Here is a 23,504-nt window from a genome sequence, read left to right on the forward strand (position 1 = left end):
AGCCAAGACACGCATTTGTCAGCACAGGAGCCGTGTAAGATGCAAAACCGCCAACGCTCCTCTGGTGGACCATTTCATGGATGCTGGGCACAATGAAGATGACATAAGATGGACAATACTGAAAGTGGTCAAGCTACCAGCACGAGGTGGAGATATTGCCCAAATGCTCAACAAAGAGGAGCTAAAGACAATGATTCAATTCGACACGATAAGGAATGGTCTGAACTGAGCAGAAGATTGGACTGCCCTATTATAACTAGTACACTGCACTTCCAGGCCTGGAAGAAGGCAGACATAGAGACTCTGTTGGTACTTTAATTGGTCGGCTCTTCCTTTTTTGCCCCCTTATTCTTATGTTGGCCATGCAATTTTCATTTAATCAAAGTTGTATATAATCTTGAATTATATATAAATGTCACGTGATGCACCAAAGCAAATGTATGCATATGTACAGTAAGCACTTCCGCCGTCTGCTCACTTGCACCCGCACTGTAAATATCCCGACTATAAGGTTCACCCCATTGCGCTTCTATTGAAGCCTCATCGTTCCAAATGCCCATTCTGTAATGGCCGCCACTGAGTAAAGCCATAGCAATAGAAAAAGACCCGTTCCAAGATGGCCACCACCGTTTGGCCTCTTTCTACCTTCACACACACGCTGCATTAATCACAGCGTGGATCCCCCAATACCGGACTGCAATCACAGCAGTGGACGGATAGGACATCGCTCCCCCGCTCCCAGAACACCGACTGCAGCGGAGTCATTGTACTCTTACAGGTAAGAGCCACATTCATCCCAGGAATTCGCATACGCTATGATACCTTCCCATAATATTAATCGTAACTATGTGACCCAAACCTTAGAGTGACCAGTCCGCTCTCCCCTTCCCTCATCAGACACAGCGCTGGCCTCGACCTCGAACCGGCAGCTCACTCAATCCAGACGAAGGATTGTATACCAGGTAACCACCATGTCGATATTGCTTTTATAGTGCGCCCGTTTAGGCATATCCAATTCAAGAAAGTAATCCCTTCACTCTCGGTTTTTAGAAAACCTCGGTGACGAACAACTGGGCGTCACAGTCCACTGGCAACTGCGCGGACACCAAGACCTCAAAATTCAGGTAACATTACTCCCCTTGTCCACCCCCCAACAAAACTTCCCCCAAGAATCCAATACTCAATGGGTACTTACTTTATTCTTAGATAGAAGGAATCTTACCCCAGAACGTGACAAGATCCCGACCCGTTGAGGTGGGCACGTCACATGCTCCAGATCTAAGGAGCCCAATACTTGGGTAAGCTAATGTCCCGAGCCCCCGTAGGAACCATAAGTAGTAATCACTTCAACCCATCATGGTATGAATGCACATGGATGTTCGATTGTTGTACGCCATAAAATCACCAAGAGTGGACCTGCTCAGACCACTAAATGACAAGAACTTATAATTATGATATGCATCTCGGTTTTAACAGACAACGCCAAATGTAGACCCAATGTGCCACCATCGATCACTCACGCACCCGGCTTTGAAAGTCCTATAATTTCACCTTGTTCCAAACACGCTAAGTCGATTCCGAGTAAACTGAAAATGTACAAAGTAGTTGGACTGTTTGAGTTGTTGGAGTTTCACCTTTAATTCAGTCATCGGCTGATATTGTTTTCTTTTCCTTTTTCCTATTTTTTCGTCCTCAACAGGCGGTTGCTTTACAATTACAGGCAGGCAAATGTTTTCCATTTTCTGTCCTGATGATGATCCCATGTAATTAGAGCATAAGGGGATCGAAACGTCGACTTTTTGTAGCACACTCACAACCTAGCCATTGTGTTATATTTCAGTTGTGTTTAGTGTTTCCTGGCAAACACTTCAATCCAAAATCGACTCTAAAGTGGCAGGTATTGCTCTCTTTTTGCCTGTGAAATCTTTTCCCTTATATGTTGTTTGTCTTTCTTGAATGTGGTACAGGACTGTGCCAGAAACGATCTATTTAACTGTTCTACAATTTGTTCAAATAAATACCCTGTCCGACTGGACAGAGGACAAATATAGTTTCCTATTATGGCCTATATTTCATCTTTAAATTTGATTCTGATAAGCTAAGGACCTTTGTCTTTTAAAGCATAACTTCCCACGGTCCTCAGCCAACTGTTTGGGTTCCCTTGTCAAAATAAGTAGCAGTTGAAGCTGGCATACTTGGGCTTCACCAACAAAAAAAAAAAAATAATGAGAAAACAACTTATGAGGTAAGTACATCATCTTCCTTAATAATAATTAGAGACTAAGGGCTTCATCTAAATTCTGGCAGGTGACCTACCACCCCAAGAGTGGATGCGCTTGTTTTGGCTCTGGTCTTGGCTCCTATGGTGAATGCCAACCACCATAATTAAAGAACTTTACCTGTCTGGCAGGCATCTCTGTGTTTTCAATGCATTGCCAGCAGAGTATTTTGCCAAGTGGATAACTGGTTTATTGTACTCACACATCAAAAATGTTTGTTTAACCCCTTCGACGCTCATGACGAGCTGGGCTCGTCATGAGGTAGCCTCCTCGCACGCTCATGACGAGCCCAGCTCGTCATGAATAATGGGTTTTTTAAAACATGAGCACAGGAGGGGAATTTCGCTAGCGCTCATGTGGTTAAAAAAAAAAAAACTCCCAATGCTGGAGTTTCTTTCAGTGAAACAATAAAGGAGCCCTGCCATGGAGGGAAATGTCTCTGCATTAGGTCCATTGTTTGTTTTCCAACCAGGGAACTGCCATTGCCTTGCATTACAGCATTGGACAGGGAAATTCAGTGACAGTCTCCCCGGCCTAAATCAGACCAGTAACAGTCACTGTCATCTGGTAGTCCAGTGACAAATGGCCCTATGTTAAGCATTTCTGTTGATGTAGTGACTTGATGATCTACCTCTGGAAACTCTGTGGTTTCTCCACCTCCAAACGGGGGAAAGTAACTTAGACATTGGTCGCCATAACATCACAATTTTTTGGTCAATGTACCACATCTGTCAACCATAAATTAGGCCCTAGTGCCCTGATTTATGGTGCCTGGTAGCAGAGGATTAGACAAAAAACAGTCCTGGTGGCTTATTTTCTCTATTCATTGCTCAGTTTATGACCGAGAACACACCTTCTTCTTTGCCTCCCTCATGCCCGCCCTGGGTGGTGGTATCAAAGATGCTGGCAGTTCTGCAGCCCCAGTTGAGTCACCACTATCATTGTAGTAGTTATCACTGTCAAAGACCAGCATGGCAAGGGTGCTTAACCTCTATAAAAAGGGACCTGGTTGTCTATAACATTTTGGCAAACGTCTCCTTACCATATTTCAGAGAACAAATATATGGACACTGACAGTGTAGCCCCATTTTATCGATACATTTCCACTTTCACATCAGGTACCTCAACCATTGGCATAAAGCCTGCTAAAGGCTTCCCCACAAAGTTGATCCTCCCCCAGAAGAGATTTCCACCTTGGGGGAGAGATCTCAGCCACCAGCAATGAGCAAGTTCAACAGACACTGGCATTACCTATGCCATTTATGAAGTATCCAGAATATCCTTATTGGGTTTTAAAATTGTCAAATCAGTGTGGATTCCACCAAAGTTAAAAGGAGTTTTGGAATGGCCCATTCCGTAAACAGTAAAATAAGTACAGCAATTCTTCAGACTTGTCTATTTTTACCAGCAATTCATGCAATATTTTTCCTCCATTATTTAATCTATCATTCGACTTACCACAAAAGGTTCATAATTCTGCTGGAGAGAGGATCAAAATCAAACATTTCAGGGGAGGAGCTTGGCGGGCATCCGTGATGGCCGCGTGAGCACATCGCTCTCCGGACCCCCGCCACTCCCGGCATGATATCCTGAACATATCCTGATTTCTCACAAGGATTAATGGAGAGGAACCTGGGCTGATCTTAATATTGTTTTTGGATTTTGAATTGGACAAGGGGCACCGAAGCTACATCGACCCGAGCTCTCGGGGCCCGCCTTGGTGGCGCGCCCGGGTCTTGGTGGGGCTCTGTTGCCGTGTCGGAGTTGAACAACAGCGGCAGGGGGACTCGACTCTTGGGTCCCCCTCTTAACTTTCGGTTTCGATTCTGACTCAGGCTCTGTCTTCCAACGGAGGTGTCTGGCCGGTACTGAGTCCAGCGGCGCGAGATCGCAGTTGAGCCTTTTGTCTGCTTCGTGTCCCTCTGGGCCGCTTCGCACCTCGTCTTGCCCTCGCTGCTGACTTCTGGCTCCGGCGCCCTGTCTTCCTGTGGCCATTTTCACCAGGTCGCGTGGGTCCCGTGGGGACGCGGTCTCCGATATGACTGGCAGGGGGGACCAGGAGCGGCGGAAGACCAAGACGCCCCTTCGCGGGGGCCCGGTCCAGTCTAATATCATGGACCGGTACACACAGTCGAAGGTGTCCCCCGGTGCCGCCTTGTCTGGCCAGAGTGCAGTGGGGCACCCTTCGGAGGCTTCGGCGGAGCCGTCCCTGCAGGACATCATGGGCGCCATCTCAGGTATGAGAGAAACCATCGGCCAACAGTATGAAGCTCTGGCCCACAAAATTGACACTGTGGCTATTGATGTGAACCTGATTCGGGCCGACTTATCTAAAACCAATGAGAAGGTGAAGTCATTGGACCTCAAGTCATCTAGCCTCACGGCCGACGTCTCGGAGATACAGACGGAGATCGGAAACCTCAGAAAGGTGAACGATTTCATGACATAGCGCTTGGAGGATTTTGAAAACAGGGCACGGCGTTGTAATGTCCGTGTTATTGGTGTCCCGGAAAATCCTGATCCGCATTCTGTTGATCTCCTGGTTGAGGACTTGATACAAAACTACCTTTCTCCATCCGGATTGAGCAAATTCTTTGCGGTGGAACGTGCCCATCGTGTTCCCGGTGGCCAGGGCAAGCCGGGTGCCCCGCCGAGGCCCATTGTCGCAAAACTTTTTTACTATAGGGACCGAGACGCTATCCTGCAGGCCTCGAGAGCTAAGGGCCCGGTGGCCTTCGAAAATGCCACGGTGAACTTCTATCCGGACTTCTCACAGCTGGTGCAGAGGCAGCGAATGGGCTTCCGTGGAGTCAAGAAGCGTCTTCGGGACCTGGGTCTGCGATACGCCATGCTTTTTCCTACCAGGCTGCGAGTGGAGTACAATGAACGGACCCTTTTCTTTGATCGACCTGATTCGGTAAATGACTGGCTGGACTCTCTGCCGGACCGGCCTAATTTCGCTGATCCCACCGAGCACCCGGGTGGTGCCGAGGGTGGCGTGGAGAGTTGAACTTGTTATTTGGGCCCCGGTTTCGGTATTATGTAATTTCTTCCTGGGTTCTGTACTTGAGTGATTTGTTTTCTGTGTATTCTCTTCTCCCCTTATTTCTGTCGGGGTGGCGGGTGGGACAGGGCCTTTTCCTCCTCTGGGGTCTTTTTGTAGAATGGGGGTTTCTGGGCGACAGGCACACTGCATGTTGGGGTGGCTTTTTTGTCTATTGCAGGGGTGCAGGGCGGGGGGTGTTTCCTGGGGTGTTGGGGGGGGGTTGTTGGGGCGTTTGTAGTTTGTGTTTTGTTTTTTCAAGGCGATTCTATTTTGTTATTTTTACTTTCAGTGTCATGCTCATTGGGGGGTGGTTTCTGCATTACTTCGTGGGATGGGGGGTAGCGGGTTGAGGTTTATTTCATGGAATGTCAATGGTCTAGGGGATCGTATAAAGCGAGGGGTGGTGTTGCGATGCCTGCGACGTTTGTCTCCCGATATTGTCTTTCTGCAGGAGACACACCTCGTGGGCAATACTTGTCGAGCGATGAATAGGTGGGGCTATCGTCTTGTTGCGCACTCAGGGTTTACAACGGGTTCTAGGGGGGTGGGCATCCTTGTCCGGGCTTCTCTTCCCCTTGCCATAGATGATGTGATCCTCGATGATCGGGGGCGCTATGCCGTCCTCGTGGGATGATTTGAGGGCAAGACCCTTTCCCTGTTCACTGTCTATGTGCCCCCTGGCCTGCAGACCTCCACCTTTTCTGATTTGGGCCGAGTTTTGTTGGGACTCCCTGATGGTGCTCTTTTCATGGCTGGTGACTTTAATTCTGTTCTCTCTGGTCTGAGTGATCGTTACCCCCCTAGGGATATTCCTTCGACCCATTTATGGCTGGGTGGCTTTTTGGATACCTTTGGTTTGGTGGACTGCTGGAGACTCATGCACCCCACTCAACTTCAGTATACTTTCCACTCTGGGGCCCATGGGAGTTTGTCTAGATTAGATTACTTCCTCATGCCAGCTGAACAGTCGTCGGCTGTCCGGGAGATTAGGCACCTCCCCCGGGGCATCTCGGACCATTCTCCGCTCTGGCTCTGGTTCGATGTGGGGGTGGAGGCGGTGGGCCGGGTGGCTCCTATCAACCCTTGGTACCTGGCCTCCCCTGAGACCCGTGGTCAATTGATTACGTCCCTGGACAATTACTTTCGGGATAACGAGGGGTCTGTCTCTTCTGCTGTGTCCCTATGGGAGGCTTTTAAGACAGTAATTCGTGGGCAGGCTCTGTCCCTTATTGCTGAAACCAAAAAGGCAAGGAATCGGGAGGTGGTGGATCTTGAGATGGAAATACTTGATATGGAAGCTGACCTGGAATCGGGTGTCACTCGTGCCAAACTCCAAGCCCTGGGTCTGAAGCAATTTGCCTATAAGTCTCTGGTCACAGATGCGGCCAAAATGATGTTTAGGGAGCAACAGGGTCGTCTGTATGATGTTGGGGACAAAGCGGGTAAGTAACTTGCCTGGTTGGACAAGAAAGAGAGGGCGAATCGAGTGGTGCCTGTGATTCAGACTTTGAATGGTGTGCGGGTGACGGACCCGGTTGGAATAGTGGAATGTTTTGCGGACTACTTTCGTGCGGTTTACTCCCCAGTGTCGGTAAGGGAGGAAGACGACTCTCGCCTCTTGCTGCGCGGCATAGCTTTGCCCTGCCTCTCCGACTTGGAGCGGTCCTCCATGGAGGCCCCGTTCTCTACGGACAAAATCGCGACTGCTATTCGCTCTCTCCGTTCGGGCAAGGCTTTGGGCCCGAACGGTTTGCCAATCGAGTTATACAAACTGCGCCCTGATCGGATTGCGCCCTATCTTCGAACAATGTTTTCGGAGTCCCGTGAGCGGGGTGCTCTCCCTTATGACCAGCGTCTGGCCACGATTGTGGTAATTCCTAAAGATGGTAAGCCCCGGGATCTTTGTTCGTCATATAGACCCATCTCCCTGTTAAATGTCGAGCCTAAGGTTCTTGCCAAGGTCCTGGCTACTCGCCTCCTAACGGTCATTAGTGACTTGATTCATCCGGACCAATCCGGATTTATCCCACACCGTAACACAGCTCTTAATCTGCGTTGCCTTCATGGAGCCATCGCGAGGGCGGGGCTTCTGACGGAGCCGGCCATTTTGGCTTCATTGGATGCCTCGATGGCCTTCGACACGATAGAGTGGCCCTACCTTTGGGCGGCTCTTGAGAAGTTTGGTTTTGGCCCGGGGTTCATCGGGTGGGTGAAGCTGCTGTATACCGACCCCCTGGCACAGGTCGTGGTTAACGGTCGAGTGTCGGCTCCCTTTCCCCTTGGTAGGGGGACCAGACATGGGTGCCCCTTGTCTCCACTACTTTTTGCTCTCGCTTTAGAGCCGCTAGCTGCGTGGATTCGCTGGGAACCTTCTCTCAAGGGTATACGTTGGTCCCCAGATTTTGAGGACCGTGTTTCGCTTTATGCGGACGACATTCTTCTTTATCTTACTTCCCCGCGTAAATCTTTGAATGTCCTGTTTGACGTTCTCGCCTCGTTTGGTAAGAATTCTGGTTTGATTATAAACTGGGCTAAATCCTGCGTCTATGCTATTTCGGGTGATCTGCCCCCGTTGCCGAATAGATTTCCCATCCAGGTTGTTCAGTCCGGCTTCAAATACTTGGGGGTTTTTATTACATTGGATTCGTCGCTCAGATTTGAACGTAATCTCCTTCCCCCGCTTCATAGATTGAGGCTGGACGTGGCTCGCTGGCGTAAATTACCCTTGTCGCCGCTGGGCAGGGCCGCCCTTTTCAAGATGATGTCCTTGCCGCGATTCCTTTACGCGCTCCAGAATTGCTATGACGATATCCCCGCTACTTATTTCCGTGAGGTCGAGAGTCTACAAAGGCAACTGATTTGGGACGGGCGCCCACGTATTGCACTTGCGAAGCTCACCATCCCTTGGTATGACGGAGGCATAGCACTTCCTGATATCAGGAGATATTATTGGGCTACGCAACTGTCTGCCATTAACCATTCGATGTATTCCCCGGGTCCGGATCCGGCTTTTGAAATGGACAGACTCCAGCTACCGGGTGGTGACTTTAATAGAGCGCTTTACTCTAGGTCGTCTGGGCTCCACCTTACGGGACCGACTAGAATCGCGGTTCGTGTGTGGCGCGCTGCGAATGTGAGCTTAGGGTGGGATGAACGATTGACGCTGGCGACTCCGCTTTTTGCGTCTGAGCTTTTGGGATGTCTGTGGACAACGAAGGGGTTTGACCGCTGGGACATGATTGGGATCTGTAGAGTGGGTGACGTGTGTGTGAATGGAACGGTAAAGTCCTTCGAGGCTCTTCGGAATGATTATGACCTGAGTGATAGGGAATTTTTTAGATATTTACAGGTCCGTCATGCCCTCACTTCTGTTCTGCCTTCCGGTACCGCGGTCCCCGAGTCCTCCCCCCTCGAAGATCGTATCCTGGACGGCCATATCCCTGATAGCACTATCTCCTTGATTTATAAAAAGCTTATTCCCAATCGCACGGACTTGCTCGTTCGACTTCGGGAGGCATGGGTCGGCGACGGGCTGGAATTGGATGACGAGGATTGGCAATTGGCGCTATCTTCTCCGAAGGAGGTCGCCATTCCGGCCCGTCTCCGTCTTGTTCAGCTCAAGATCCTCCACTGGGTGTATGTTACTGGTCCTCGTTTGGTTGTGATGGGTTTTTCCCCGGATGGCCTCTGCAAGCGTGGGTGTGGGATGAGTGCCACGTTTCTCCACATTCTTTGGGAGTGTCCGAGGGTGGCTGCCTATTGGACCGGGGTACTTGCGGTGATGGCTGCTGTGACTGGAATTGCCCTGTTGCCGGAGGCAAGGAGATGTTTGTTGAATGTTTGGGAACCTACCGATTGTTCTGTGGCCCAAACCAGATGGGCGACCCTGGGGTATATGGTGGCGAAACGGGACATAGCGCAACTTTGGGCCTCGCACAGGCCCCCCACTGTCTCCGTGTGGGAAGAAAACATGGACTGGTCTATGTTCCGTGAAAAGACTGTCTACACAGCCAGGGGCAGACCTAGGGCATGGGCGAAGATCTGGTGTCAGTGGAATGCCTATCGCGGGGATATTTGTGTTCCTCCCCTGGTGGAGGCCCCTGATGTTCCCTTGTCACCCTAGGTTGGTGTTCCTGAACTTTTGTATATTGTCCTTTGGTTTGCTGTATTTGTGCTCCTCCCCTGGTGGAGGCCCCTGATATTCCCTTGTCACCCTAGATTGGCGTTCCTGAACTTTTGTATATTGTCCTTTGGTTTGATTGACCTCCCCGCTGTCCCCCCGCCTTGACTTAGCCTACTGATTGTGACTTTGTATTCCTGCTTAGTGACGTTTCCCCCCCCCTCCAGGGCTGACTCTCTGTATATAACTCCTTCGCCTTGTTTTTGTTGTTTGTTGTTTTTCAAAATAAGAAAAATGTCTTATCCTGTTCCATATTGTGGGCGACATTTTCTATCCGGAGTGTGCCTGACCGCCAGAGTGGCGACCACTGTTTTATACCGTGTTATGTTCCGATTTTAGCGGCCAGCCCGTGTGGTTGTAGGCCCATCTCTGTACACATGATTTTGTTGCTCAATAAAAGTTTTTAACCCCAAAAAAAAAAAAAAAATCAAACATTTCAGAGATTTCACTCAACTTCACGAGGCACCCATATTTAGACATTATGATATGACTCTTTCCTTTGTAGTCTAAATTGACTCTCTCTCATAAACAATTGGATTAGTACTTTCGCAACATGATTTTAAGATTCGAAGACAAAAGCCCTGCATCCTGTGGCCCATGTTTCATGTACTTTCTCTGAAGCAGAAAGAAACTACACCGCCTACAATATAGAATAAGGTAAGCCTTTATTCATTAAGACGTTACCTGGAAAAAGTACTTCATCAGATTTTTATATGAACAGACCGTAAGAGCTTACTGTACTCCACCTCAATAAAGTGTGTCAATGCCAGACGTTCTCAATGGGCTTTTATTAGAAGATCTATAGAGAGGAAAGTTACTCTATTCAGAAGGTCCCCACGCTAGAGTTCCCAGAAACCTACAGGGCGACCTCACACCGCTCTACTCAGCTTGCATAAAAAGCCAAATTTTACGTTTCTTTCAGAAAATGACTTCTGAACGTTCCAGTCTCAGCTCCAATGGCAGAGAATTTCATACTTTAGCAGTTAAATATATAAAGGAGCTACCACCCAAATGTGCTCTCTTCATCTTGGGGACCTCAGCCAAGTGCTGTCCCCAAGGATCTGAGCACCTATTGCAAAGGTATTGTTTAATCAGCAGAAAAAGATATTGCAGACCTTTCTGATTTGGGATCGCATTTTGAACTCTCCGAAGCATTTTCAGTGTACCCTGAGAAGCCCCAAGATATAGCATATTGCAGTAGTCCAATCTGAACACCAAGAGAGCCTGGACAACTGTCTGTTTCACTGACTCGGGTAAAAAGCCAAGTATCTTTCTGAGCATTTTAAAATTCCAAAGCAGGTTCCGACCAGGGCATAGATCTGGCTATCAAAGGACAAGGTATAGTCAAATACAATACCCAGAATTTTGACTTTTGGTTAGGGGGGTCTGTGGTGGACCTAGGTCATCTGGTCACCAGGCCGAAGACCATAGTGAGGGCTGCTTCCCCACTACCATGACTTCAGTTTTTTCAGCACTGAATCTAAGGCAGCTGAGATCTATCCGTTCACCTGCATCCACCAGACATGATCTAAAGCTGGCCCCTGCCGTGCCTTCATTCTGCACCAGAGTGATGATTAACTGAGTGTTATCGGCATATCAGACAATCTTGACCCCATGACACGCAATCACCTCAGCAAGAGGCCGCATTTAGAAGTTGAATAGGGTCGGACTGAGGCCCTAACCCTATGGCACTCCCTGCTGTAGAGGAAGGATCTCAGAGGTGCATGGCTGCTGCAGCACTTAAAAGATATATTTCTGGAGGTAATCTACAAGCCACTCAAATGCACGAGCCTGAAGCCATGTTGTCACAGCCGATCCAATAGAAGGCCATGGGACACAGTATTGAAGGCTGCACGTAGGTCCAACAAGATCAGGGAGCTGTCTTATCCTCATCAGCAATAAGTCTCAGAAACTCTGAAGCCAACAGAAATGCGAATTCTGTACTAAAATGTGATCTGAATCCTGACTGAGTTTCATTCAGAGTCTCTTTCACGTCGATGTATCTCATCAACTGCTGGTGACATGTTATTCTGCAATTTTAGCAAAAAAGGTAGCAGAGATATAGGTCTGAAGTTCTCTGGTTTAGACAGATCTAAGGAGGGTTTCAATTAGCAGGGACCTAGCCCATGCTGAAAGACAGGTTGAGCAGATCACAGAATAGGATGTATACCTTCCATTCCTTGTTCTAACATGGCAGGTGAGGCAGGGTCCAGAGGGGAGGCAGATTTGTCTTTGGCAGCAAGTGTACGCGTCTCAGCTACTGATACGTTAGGTATATCCAGAAAGCTTTCTGAGGGAGTGAGGTGTAACTACTTGGTCACTTACAGGCTGGAAAATAAACATGGAAAAGCAGATGTGCTCTCATGTCAGACAAAACAGGTTAAGACATCTACCACATCACTTTCCATTTTAGCTGTGTTAAACAGCCAAGCAAAAGAACTCTCAAACTTTTTGGATACTGTGAGCAGAAATTAAAATATTGATGCTCCGCTGTGGATAAAGGAATGGAATCAAAGTTCTTGTGAAAGACATGTACTGTGGAGGAGTATTTTATGTACCAGGAGAAGAGATACAACAGGCAATAATGAAGTGATGTCATAATTCTCCTGTAACCAGATATGCAGCACATAAAAAGAAAGATAGGACATGCATATCTTTTTATGTGCAGAGTTCTCCACCCTAATGCACAGTTTCCACAGTCATAAACGTAATATTGGCTAATTTCGATGTCAGGCAGACTGACACCAACAGGCCGTCGGTGGCGGTCCGACCAACATCCTGGGAATCGGTTTTAATGCCGGATTACAATACCGGCGTTCAGAGAGCAAAGAATGGGGGATACGACCGCCGCTTCTGACAGCATTAAAGATCCCTTCGGTACAGCGGTGGGATTATTAACCCTACAATGGGGGCAGTGCCTACAGAGGAACTGCCGGAGGGATTAAGATATCCCTTTCCAACTGCCTTTCCATGGTGGTCCCACTGCCATGAAAAGGCAGCCAGAAAGGGACTTTGGGGGCTCCGAGCAGGGCCCCCATGCCCGTGAATCACTGCTAAGTGGCCTGAAGGCCACATGTAGTGCCCCCCACACATCTATGCACCTTGTGCCAGGCACCACGTGGTGCCTAGCACACGTTGCATGGATGTGCACAGACTGCCTTTTTCCACTGCGGATTGTGCTGCAGCCCTTTATCTGGGCTGCAGCACAAGCTGCAGGCGAAAAAGGTAGTTTCCTACTGCCTACACTGCGGTCTAATCGTTATATGGCGGGTGGCACTCCAAACTCCTTGTCGACCAGTCTCATTCTTGCTGCAATGCCATCGTAATTAGGCCCATAGTTTGTGAATACCAAGAAAATGTAATCTTACACAGAAGTGAAAGTTTACCTTTGTGAATCAGGCCCTATGTTTTTTACCTCCATATTTTTCAAATATTTTAATGAAGGATTAATGTAACAATTACACTGCTAAATAAATGTCTTTTTCTCTTAAAACTGTCCTCATTATTTTCAACATTGTTTTATTATTATTATTCATCTAAATAACTTTACTGTTATATTAACTTAAATTTCATTGTATTAATGTATATCATAATACCATTTTGCTTAAAATGTATACCGGTATAACTATGTTTAAAAAATGAGTATCAGTACACTTTCATACAAACATATTGTATATGTTAATCCCTAAACTGCAGAAGCATTTCCCATCCCAATGCTGAGCCCTTTTGCTTGTTTTGGACACTTCGTATCTAAGCCAATATAACTTGTTTCTTAAATGTTGTTCAGGCCAAATTTGAGGGTTTCCCCCACTTTCTGGAGATTGCTGAGGTACCCTGGGTTTGTCCATTGTCCTGACTGGAACTATGAAAATAATAGTATAACAATATTGCATTTGTTCTGGGGAAAAGGTTTTGCACAAGAAAGTGATCTGTTTCCTAAAAATGGCATCAACAAAAGGTTTAATTTGGTAAGAGCAACATCTTCTAACTTTCCAGGGCCAAGCAGAGTTGTGAAAGAAAACCAATTTTGTAGCACAGCTATTGCATTTTTTTAACTGGTAGTCCACTTTTCCCTTTTTTGGGGTTTAATCCTACTTGCAGTGTGTGGCAAAAACAGGTAAGAAACCCATGGGTAAACCCAGAAAATTATACATTTCTGAAAACAAGACAACATCCCAAATTCAGCAAAAGATCATTTGTGTAGATTTGCTAATGGTTTTGTATAAGAAAATAAAGTGGAGATTTACAAAAAAAGTCACTTAACGCAGTGCAGACCCCACAACGCTGCACAGCGTTGTGCGACACTGAGGGAGCAGGAGAGCGCTATATCTTCAGAGATATGGTTCTCTCCTCCCCTTTTCTTTGCGTCAATGCTGATTTCAGCAGCGGTGTACCATGCACACACCTTAGCGCCATAGTGCTAGGTTGTGTGCATGAGTCTAGCGTAGGATTTTTACAGGAAGGGTACCCTTCTTGTACAAAATACTATGCCTAGACATGATGGGAATCTTTTCCCACTTTGAATGTGTGCTGCTCAGTGCAGCACGCATGCAAAGTCGGAAAAACACAGAGAAATGAAAGCTTTTCTCCTGTTAGCACCTCCTTTAAAGGGCCATTAACTTTTGTAGCAAAACCATGTGTAAAAATCTTTGTAAATATGGTTTTGCGACAATAGGCATGGGTGGTTGCATGGGAAAGCCCATGTAGCACCTTGACACCTTTGGGCAAAGTCCGCGCTTTATAAGACTAATATTCATGAATTAATTAATTCATGTAACATCCCCTCAGCACTAAGTATCGGAAAGCAGTGCTTCGCGCTGCTTTGTGCTACTGTGAGGGTGCTTTCTAGATCAAAACAAGTTCCGAACTGGAAAGCTGGTTAGGGTCATTATTGTGATGCGAACCCAGCACAAAATGTTTGAAAATCTCCCTGTAATAGCTGAAACCAACAAATAAAGGAAGCAAGCCGACAAAACTAGCAATTGAGAACATTTACATGTGTAATTTTTTTGCCCTGATGCCCGATTATACAAATACTCACCATACATCCTCCAAACACTTTTGGTCACAGGGTTATATAGCATTTGTAGGTTCTCCAGAAACATTCTATACACCGGAGCCAACTACTGAGCTACAGGTTGCAATGATTTTCCAATGTGTACTGAACATTCAGCAATTCATATTGCAAAAACGAATGACTGAAGGAACCCTATGCATTTATAAAATGTGCAAAACTTACTGAGTTTAGGAATAGTGAGTATTTGCACACCTCTGAAATTGAGGTTACCCATATTCAAAGGGTGGTTTGCAAAATCTGTTATTTATTGCACAACTGGTAGCAAAAAATGAAGATAAATGTAGCAGAGAATAACAAATGTTTTAATATTCTGTATTCCAACACTTCTCTTAATAAAAACACTACCCGCTTGTGAGGCTGAATTGGGCGCCATGGCAAAAAAAGCTTCACAACACAATATGCAGACATCAAATGTCTGGCATGATAAGAGATCTTTTACAAAATATTTGATTTTTGCACCCTCGACAGAGATCTCACCAAATGAGGCCGATATCTCCCTATGGTAAATAATAGGAATTTTGGGAAAATTTGTTTAAGTTTATTTATTTTTAAAGCATTTGTAAGTTGGAATGTAATGTATATATCTATTTTAAACAAATGTATATTAATTAAAAAATATGCTATTTATTAAAAATGTAATTCCTTTAAGTATATTAAAATATTCAAAAATTACCTTTAATGATCTATATTAAAAACACCCAGTTAACATTTATTTTGAAAATTATAGAATGTTATTGAAATATTTGTAATAAAATGGTGTTTATATATAACTTACTTTTTAATCATTAGAATAAATGTATATATGTTTTAAGTTTAAATGTATTATTTTATTTTAACATTACTTCATTTGACATATTATTTTAAGTCCCTACCTTTATTATTATTTGTGGGAGTGTGTTGCAGTACCTCTCAATGGACGTGAACAATGATGGATTTACTCCAGCTCAGAGCTGGAGTACATTTACAACTGTTCTGGGCGATTTGTGGCTGCAATAGAAGTGCTGTTTTTGAATAGAACTGAACTTACTCTTTCCTGAGTGGATGCATTTTCCTCCATAACTCTTTCTGAACCTAGCCCTACTCCTCCAAAACCCCCTCTTTAGTAGTAAGCATTCTCTATTTTCCAGCCACTCCCCCATCCCTTTTATATTTACTACTAAACCTCCACACATAGGTTAGTTAATAGCATTTTGTAGTCTGAAGCAATACTATTGTTGTGTAAAGTAAGGTGGATTTGTAGAGCCCTGCTTGTCACCTGTGTGGTGATCCAGCGGCCTATAGAAAATATATCATAAACAACGCTACCCAACCTCATAACCTATAAACAAAATTCTACACTAACTTATGGACCCATTTATAAACATGACATATTTTGGGCCTACTGAATCAGGTGGTCAGATTAAACCTATATATACATTATTTACAACTATATACAATTATATACATCTGGGGAAAGAATATTGTCATTAGAATAAGTCCTAACCATTTAAACGACCACCATTGGCGATGGGATCTAGCTAATAGTAACCTGCACTTCTGAATAACCAAGACCAGCTTGTTTGTCAAAAGTAAGATTTTATTTACTAAATTATGGTATTTCAAAATGTAAATTTTTTATTGTAATTTTATTAGCATTAAAGTAAGCATGTTTAAAAAGCTTCATGAGAAAAACACATTTTAGTAAGAAATTCAGAGTTTAAGTAAGGATTTTACAGTTTAGCATTTCTAAAGTCTAAGTCCCTAGCTAAGCTAAATAAATGGAAAATAAAGTAAAGTTCTTTGAGGATTCTTACGTGCTCCACGCAAAGTCCAGCAGCACTTCACCCTCATCGGAAAGTCAGAAAGCAGCAGCCAGCCCATCCCTAAGGGCATGACTTTTTATACCTTTCTATGCTAGCTAAACTAAGCGAAGGAAAGTTTTCAGAGATCCTCGAAGTCCCATTGGTTGAGAGTGACAAGTGACATGTCACCCACATCTCAAAAGTTCCATTAGGTCACGTTTCTTAAAGACCATTGTCTTTTCCGAATGCAACCAGGAGCTTCCTTGGTTTGCAACATTTGTAAATTAATGTTCTCACAGTGTTCATTTTATTTCCGGGGGTGCCAAGTTAGAGCTGACAAAATTGTCCTTTATCACATTTCCGACCTTGGCCACGTCCGACAGAATGATGACAGCACATCAGTTTTTGCTTTGTGAATGCAGCTTTGACGAACACTTTTTCAGAATGGGCTTCTCGTGACTTGTGCAGAAGTAAAATTCAGCTTTAGTAAACTCGAGCAAACTAGGCCCAAAAGCAGGCAACTTATGCTTTCTAGTAATAAACAAAAACAAGAAAAGTATTAATTAAAGAAATAATGTTGATTCTGTATCCACCCTAGGTTTACTAATTAATTAACCCTCCCAATTAGTCTAAGGTTACCTAGCAAAATGCAAACAAATAAAGCAGCGTTTATATCTACCAGTCTTCATTAATCCATGAGACTTATGTGCACCTAGAATAGTAGAAATGACATCACATAGACAAGGAAAAGCAAAATAAGCACATGCCTCTTTTAGATTTGCAGCAGTTAGTAATGACAAAAACGAAAACAACAAATTATTTTATTATTTTGCACGAACAAAAAGATGCAACATTTATGCACGTTTATGAGCACACATGTTAGTCCCCCCATGTGTAAAGTTTAATCTAGGTTGTATTAACACGATACATCACAAATTATTAATATTATTATTCATGTTATGGAAATGTGACTTTGCGAGTTTAAACAAAATTTTGTTTTCTATCTCGCTCCATCAACTCCCTCATCTGGTGATTAACAAATCACCACACCAACACCCAAAATTTTGGTAATTTAGATTTCCGAGAAATTGATTCAAATTCATTTGTATCAGTAATCCTAAAAATCTGTTTCTGCAAAATCTTTGGAATTAGCATAACGCTCTCTATGTAACTCCTGTAATTCAATCTCCCTTTCTTCTTCTTTTCTAAGTTTATAGATTCTTTTCTTTTCTTTCAACTGTTTCTTTCTCTTATGCAACAAACAACCTATTTTTGTCAAAATAAAAATGAATACTATTATAATCAAAGGTGCCAAAATCTTACCAAGAATTGAACTACCAATATCATGAAACCAATTTTTAATAGCTTGGAATCTTTTTGAAAGTTTCCCTGTAAAATCATCTTCTTCTAAAGGAATTATCTCAGAATGCATTTGTGTAATGTTCTTAATGTACATCTCAATATTCTTACTTTCATCAAGTATATATGTGCAACAATGTTGTACATGTAAAATGCCACAGACTCCTCCCTCTTTTGCTAGGAGTATGTCTAAAGCAAGTCGATCTTGAATTACCATAGATCTGATTGCAACTACTTCAACATTTACTAATTGGAATCCATCAGCTGTGTCTGTTGACAATCTGTCAACAATTGTGGACAATTTTCTAATTCTCCCTGCATTTAGGGTTATACCAACAAAAGGTATTACAGCTTGAAAAATATCTCCCAGAACTTCTGTAAAAGTTTCTCTTTTGACTCTATTTACATAATTATGAATTTTGAACAATCCTTCTGAATCTCTATCAACATGAAACACTTTAGGAAAAACAATTCCCACATAACAAGTTCCATACCAATGGTCTGGAAGGTTGTAGTAGGCTTTGTCACCACAAACAAAATAAATCCCAGGGAAGATTGGATCTTTTCCACCTTTGAATCCCCAACCTCCCAAAATCTGATAAGTATCTTCACAGTTACTCGCACCTACAAAATAATTATCAAAAAGTGTATTATCTCTTCTAATGCAAAGCTTTCCACTAACTGGTTTATCTATGTGAATTGCAACATTTTCAAGCATTTTGCCATTTAATTTCTCATCCTCTTTTTGCCAGAATTTTGACTTAGTCTGCTTGACTAATTCATTTCTTTTGTAAATTGCTCTTCTCTCTTCAACCATATTCAAAAATTTCTTTCCCTCAGCACTCAATTTGCATGTTAGATTATTCTTGTAAGCATACTCATAAGTGAGTTCGTTAGTAACAAGGAAAAATTCTCTCATTTGTTTTGCTTTCTTGTGCTTATTTAAAGCACCATCAATCTTTATATTCGCAAAAATCTCATCAAAATCTGAATAGTAATATTCTAAGCGTCCAGTTTGATAAAATAAGCTAGTTAACACACTACATGTTACACCATATGTGAGAGGAAGCATATTGTATGTCACTCCCTCAGAAACAGAAGCAGGTAACTTGACGCAGACATAGCAGTCTTTTGCATCCATTACCTTGACATATTCACTCAAAAGCTTTGTGAATGTATTACTTGAAAAATCACTAATAGATTTATCTTGATGAAATTTAGGTTGATGATCAATAATTTTAGCAGATGCACTATGTTTAGTTTGACTAACCAAAGCTTTGCTTGTCATGTTAACTTTGTGTAATTCTCTATTCATCTCTAATGGGATGATCACAGCTAAAACTAACCAGAGCAGAATTAAAATGAGCAGACACACCAGAGTCATCTTACAGCATCTCTTAAAAACAGAACACTTTGAAGTGCTCTCCTTAACATAAGGCATTTTTGGTTAGTTTTAGTTTTGCCACAAAATTAAAAACAAAATTAATTTTAAAATTTCTAAGACTTAAACTATTTATACCCCCCTTTTAAAATAATTTTATTTTTAAAACCCTAAACAAGTTTTCTTCGACCTTATGTCATACATAAGATTTCTTCAACTAAACAGTTTTTCTTCGACCTTATGTCAGCTAACAAAATTTCTTCAGCCTTTTGCCAAATTAAAATTTCTGTACTTCAATCATTGTCACTAATTTCCTCTATTTCGTTTTCTTCTTCACTACTACCATAAATGTCAATAACGGGTGGAATTACTAAATAAGTCCACTCAGGAGACTTGTATTTCTGGTTTGGTCTCACTATTCTTTTTCCTTTTCTCGACACCACTTCAATTTTCCTTCCAACTCCCACTTCTTTTCCAGGACTCTTTTGACTACTGATTTCTTCAACTTGCTCTTTAGGTTTCTTGATCAACCTTACTCTCAATCTTCCACCAGGCCAGTAGTCTGCTTTTCTCACGTATTTCTTCTTTGGTTCAGAAGCATTTGATTCTGACTTCCAAGCCCTTTTCTTTCTGTTTTCACTTGCACCATCCACGTCACTTTCTTCTGTTTCGTAGTCTGAAATTTCAATTGACTCAGGAACTTCTCTATTCGGCAGTTTTACTCCTTCAGGAACACTTCTCTGATTTCCAATACTGGTACTTGGTAATTCGTCTTCTTCTTCTTCTTCAATTACCTCCAACTTCCCAGAATTTGGATTTCTGTTCCTTACTTCAGAGCTTGTTTTCTGCTTTTCGATACTCTCCTGGTCTGAAACTTCTTTTTGTTTCGCTTCTCTGTCTTCAATAGAAATAACTGAATCTTCAGTTATCTTTCCTTTTAACAGATTCTCTTCACCTTCAGAATCTATTTCAATAATTTCCAAGTCTTTTCTTGTTGAATTTTCATTCACAGATACAGGTTCCAGATGTCGACTTTCTTGTCGATCTTCAGGATCTGGATTTATTTCACCTTCTGCTTCAGAATCAGAATCATCTGTAGTATCACTTTCAACATCAGAACTTTCAGGAGTTGGTACTGGAATAGTATGACTAGGATGAATCCAACGTTTCAATCCTTTGCATTTTACAGCATTAGTAGTGATCAAAATTATTTGCCTAGGCTTCTGCCATCTAGGAGCCAGACAATTTCTTCTCCGATGTACTTTCGTTCTGACCCAGTCACCAGGTCTCAGGTCATGTGTCAAAACTTTTTCATTTGATTGTGCTTCAGTTCCCACCTGATTAGACACAGAAGTCACTATATCAGATAACCTTTTACAGTAATCCAAAATAGCACTGTCATTTATGCTCAACAGTTTACCTACAGGTACAAAAGCTTGCCTCATAACTCTTCCCATTAAAATTTCATGAGGACTCAAACCTGTCTTTTTATCTGGTGTACTTCTTAATGACATTAAAACAAGTGGAAGAGCATCTGTCCACTTTACACCTGTTTCAAGACACATTTTTCCAATTCTGTTTTTAATTGTTCCATTAATCTGTTCAACTACCCCAGATGCCTCTGGTCTGTATGCACAGTGTATTTTCTGCTCAATGCTCAAAGCTTCACAAATTAACTTCATCAGTTTGTTATCGAAATGGCTTCCTCCATCACTCTCAATAGTGACTGGAAAACCGTACCTTGGGATAATTTCTCTGAGCAGTAGTTTTGCTACTGTAATTGAATCACAATGTCTTGTAGGAAATGCTTCTACCCATCTTGAAAATAAACAAACGATTACAAGAACATATTTTAAGCAATTGTGTAAGGGCATTTCAATGAAATCCATCTGTAACCTGGTAAAAGGACCACCCTCTCGACCAATTATTCCTGTCCCCACCAATGACTTTCTGTTTGGATTCATTTGTTGGCAAGACAAACACCTTTGACAAAAAGATTCTGCAATTGTTCTGAATTTAGTATTGAACCAAGTTTCTCTGAAAAGTCTAATCATGGAATCTCTTCCAAGATGTGCTGGACCATGATATAATCTGGCCATATCTGCAATCAAGCAATTCGGTAATACTATTCTGCCATCTTTGTAAACCCACACTCCATCTTCTTCACGTGGTCTACAATCTGATCTTAACCACAGATCTTTTTCCTCATCATCTGCTTCATTTTGTAACTCTCTAATCTCATTCCATGTTTCTACAACTGTTGTTAGCATTAATGAATTTGAATCAGTTTCTTTACTCCTTTCCCGATTGTATGAATAACCTTTTCTTGCGCAGTATTTTGCCGTTTCATCTGCAAATGCATTGCCTTTTGAAATATAATCAACTCCTTTAGTGTGCGCTGCACACTTGACAATTGCGATTTCTTTTGGCAATTGTATTGCTTCAATTAATCTCCTTATGAAAATTGCATTTTTAATTGGAGATCCTGCTGATGTCATATAGCCTCTCTGAGACCAGAGTTGTCCATAATCATGTACAACTCCATACCCATACTGACTATCAGTAATGATGGTAACTCTTATATCTTTTGATACTTCACAAGCACGAATTAAAGCAATCAATTCAGCCACTTGTGCTGAACGAACTCCTTCAAGACATGATGCTTCTTCAACTTCTTTAACTGTACAGACTGAGTATGAGGCTTTCAAGACACCTCCTTCTGATCTCAAACATGAGCCATCCACAAAGTAGACAAAATCTAATTCAGATAGAGGTCTATCTTTGATATCATGTCTTGGTTTCGTGCAGAATTCCATAACATCCAAACATTCATGTTCTGTTTCGATGTTATCAATGATCTCAGAATCAGGTAGTAATGTAGAAGGATTCAGATTCAAACATCTTGAAATCGAAACATTATCTGCTCCTAGTATGATTTTCTCATACTTTGTCAATCTGCTGCTTGTCAGATGCTGAGTTTTACCTCTTGTCAGCAAGATTTCAACTGAATGAGGCACAAAAACTTTCACAGGAAATCCCATAATGATTCCTTCACTCTGTTCAAGACTAACACTTGTAGCTGCAACTGCTTTTAAGCAACCTGGTAATGCTTTTGCAATGGGATCAAGAACTGCAGAGAAGTATGCAATAGGTTTCTTTAAATTCCCATGTCTCTGAATTAATACAGACAATGCACATCCTTCTCTCTCGCTGCAATACAGTTCAAAATCTTTCTCATAATTCGGCATACCTAAAGCAGGAGCTTGACATAAGCTCTTTTTCAAATTCTCAAAAGATTCCATCTCAATTTCATTGAGAATAATTGGATCTTTTACATCGGACTTTGTCAGTCTCTGTAGTGGTTTTGCAATTACTGAAAATCCACTTATCCATTGTCGACAGTAACCAACCATTCCTAAGAACATTCTGACCTGTCTTTGTGTCCTTGGAGGTTGCATTGCTTGAATCATTTTAATTCTCTCAACTGTTACTTGTCTTTTCCCTTTTGCAATTCTGTGACCAAGGTATTTTACTTCTTGTTTGCAAAATTGTAATTTTGCTGGAGACACTTTATGTCCCTCTTCTGCAAGGCGATTCAACAGTATTATTGTGTCTGTCACACAATTTTCTCTTGTCTTTGCAGCTATATACTGCACTAACGTAGACCTACCTGGTAAGTCCAAGTTTTCCAAAGATCTTTTTAACAACTCATTAAAGATTGAAGGACTTTCTGTATAGCCCTGTGGGATTCTTGACCATCCGAGGGTCTTACCTTGGAATCTGAAAGCAAAGATTTCATAACTGTCTGGATGTAAGGGAACAGTAAAGAATGCATTGCAAAGATCAATGACAGTGTACCATTCAGCATCATGTGGAATCTGGTATAGAATTACTGCTGGATTTGGAACCACAGGACAACATGGGACAACGATTTGATTAACCTTTCTCAAATCTTGTACGATTCTAAATGCTCCATTTGACTTTTTAACTCCCATGATTGGTGAATTACAAGGACTACTCTCCATTTCTTTTAATACACCTTGTTTGATTAATTTTTCAATTATAGGTGTAATACCTTCAATTGTTTCTGCTTTCATTTTATACTGTGGAATGTTAGGAAATTCTATTCCCTGTTTCAATGTAATTTTTACTGGATCTACGTTTTTCATCAGACCCATCTCGTTCCCAGTAAAATCCCATATATCAGTTTTCACTGTTTCTTTGAGCTCTTCAGGCAAATCTTTCTCTTCAAATGCAGGAAACAATTTTGTTTCTTCTGCTTCCATCATCATCATTGTCATTCTGTATAAACCATCTTCCTCCATTGTTTGTAACTCAACTCCATCAGGAGAACAATATATTCTGCAATTCATTTTACACAGAATATCTCTGCCTAGTAAA

The sequence above is a fragment of the Lissotriton helveticus genome, chromosome 4_1, assembly GCF_964261635.1.
Source record: "Lissotriton helveticus chromosome 4_1, aLisHel1.1, whole genome shotgun sequence".
Classification (NCBI taxonomy): domain Eukaryota; kingdom Metazoa; phylum Chordata; class Amphibia; order Caudata; family Salamandridae; genus Lissotriton; species Lissotriton helveticus.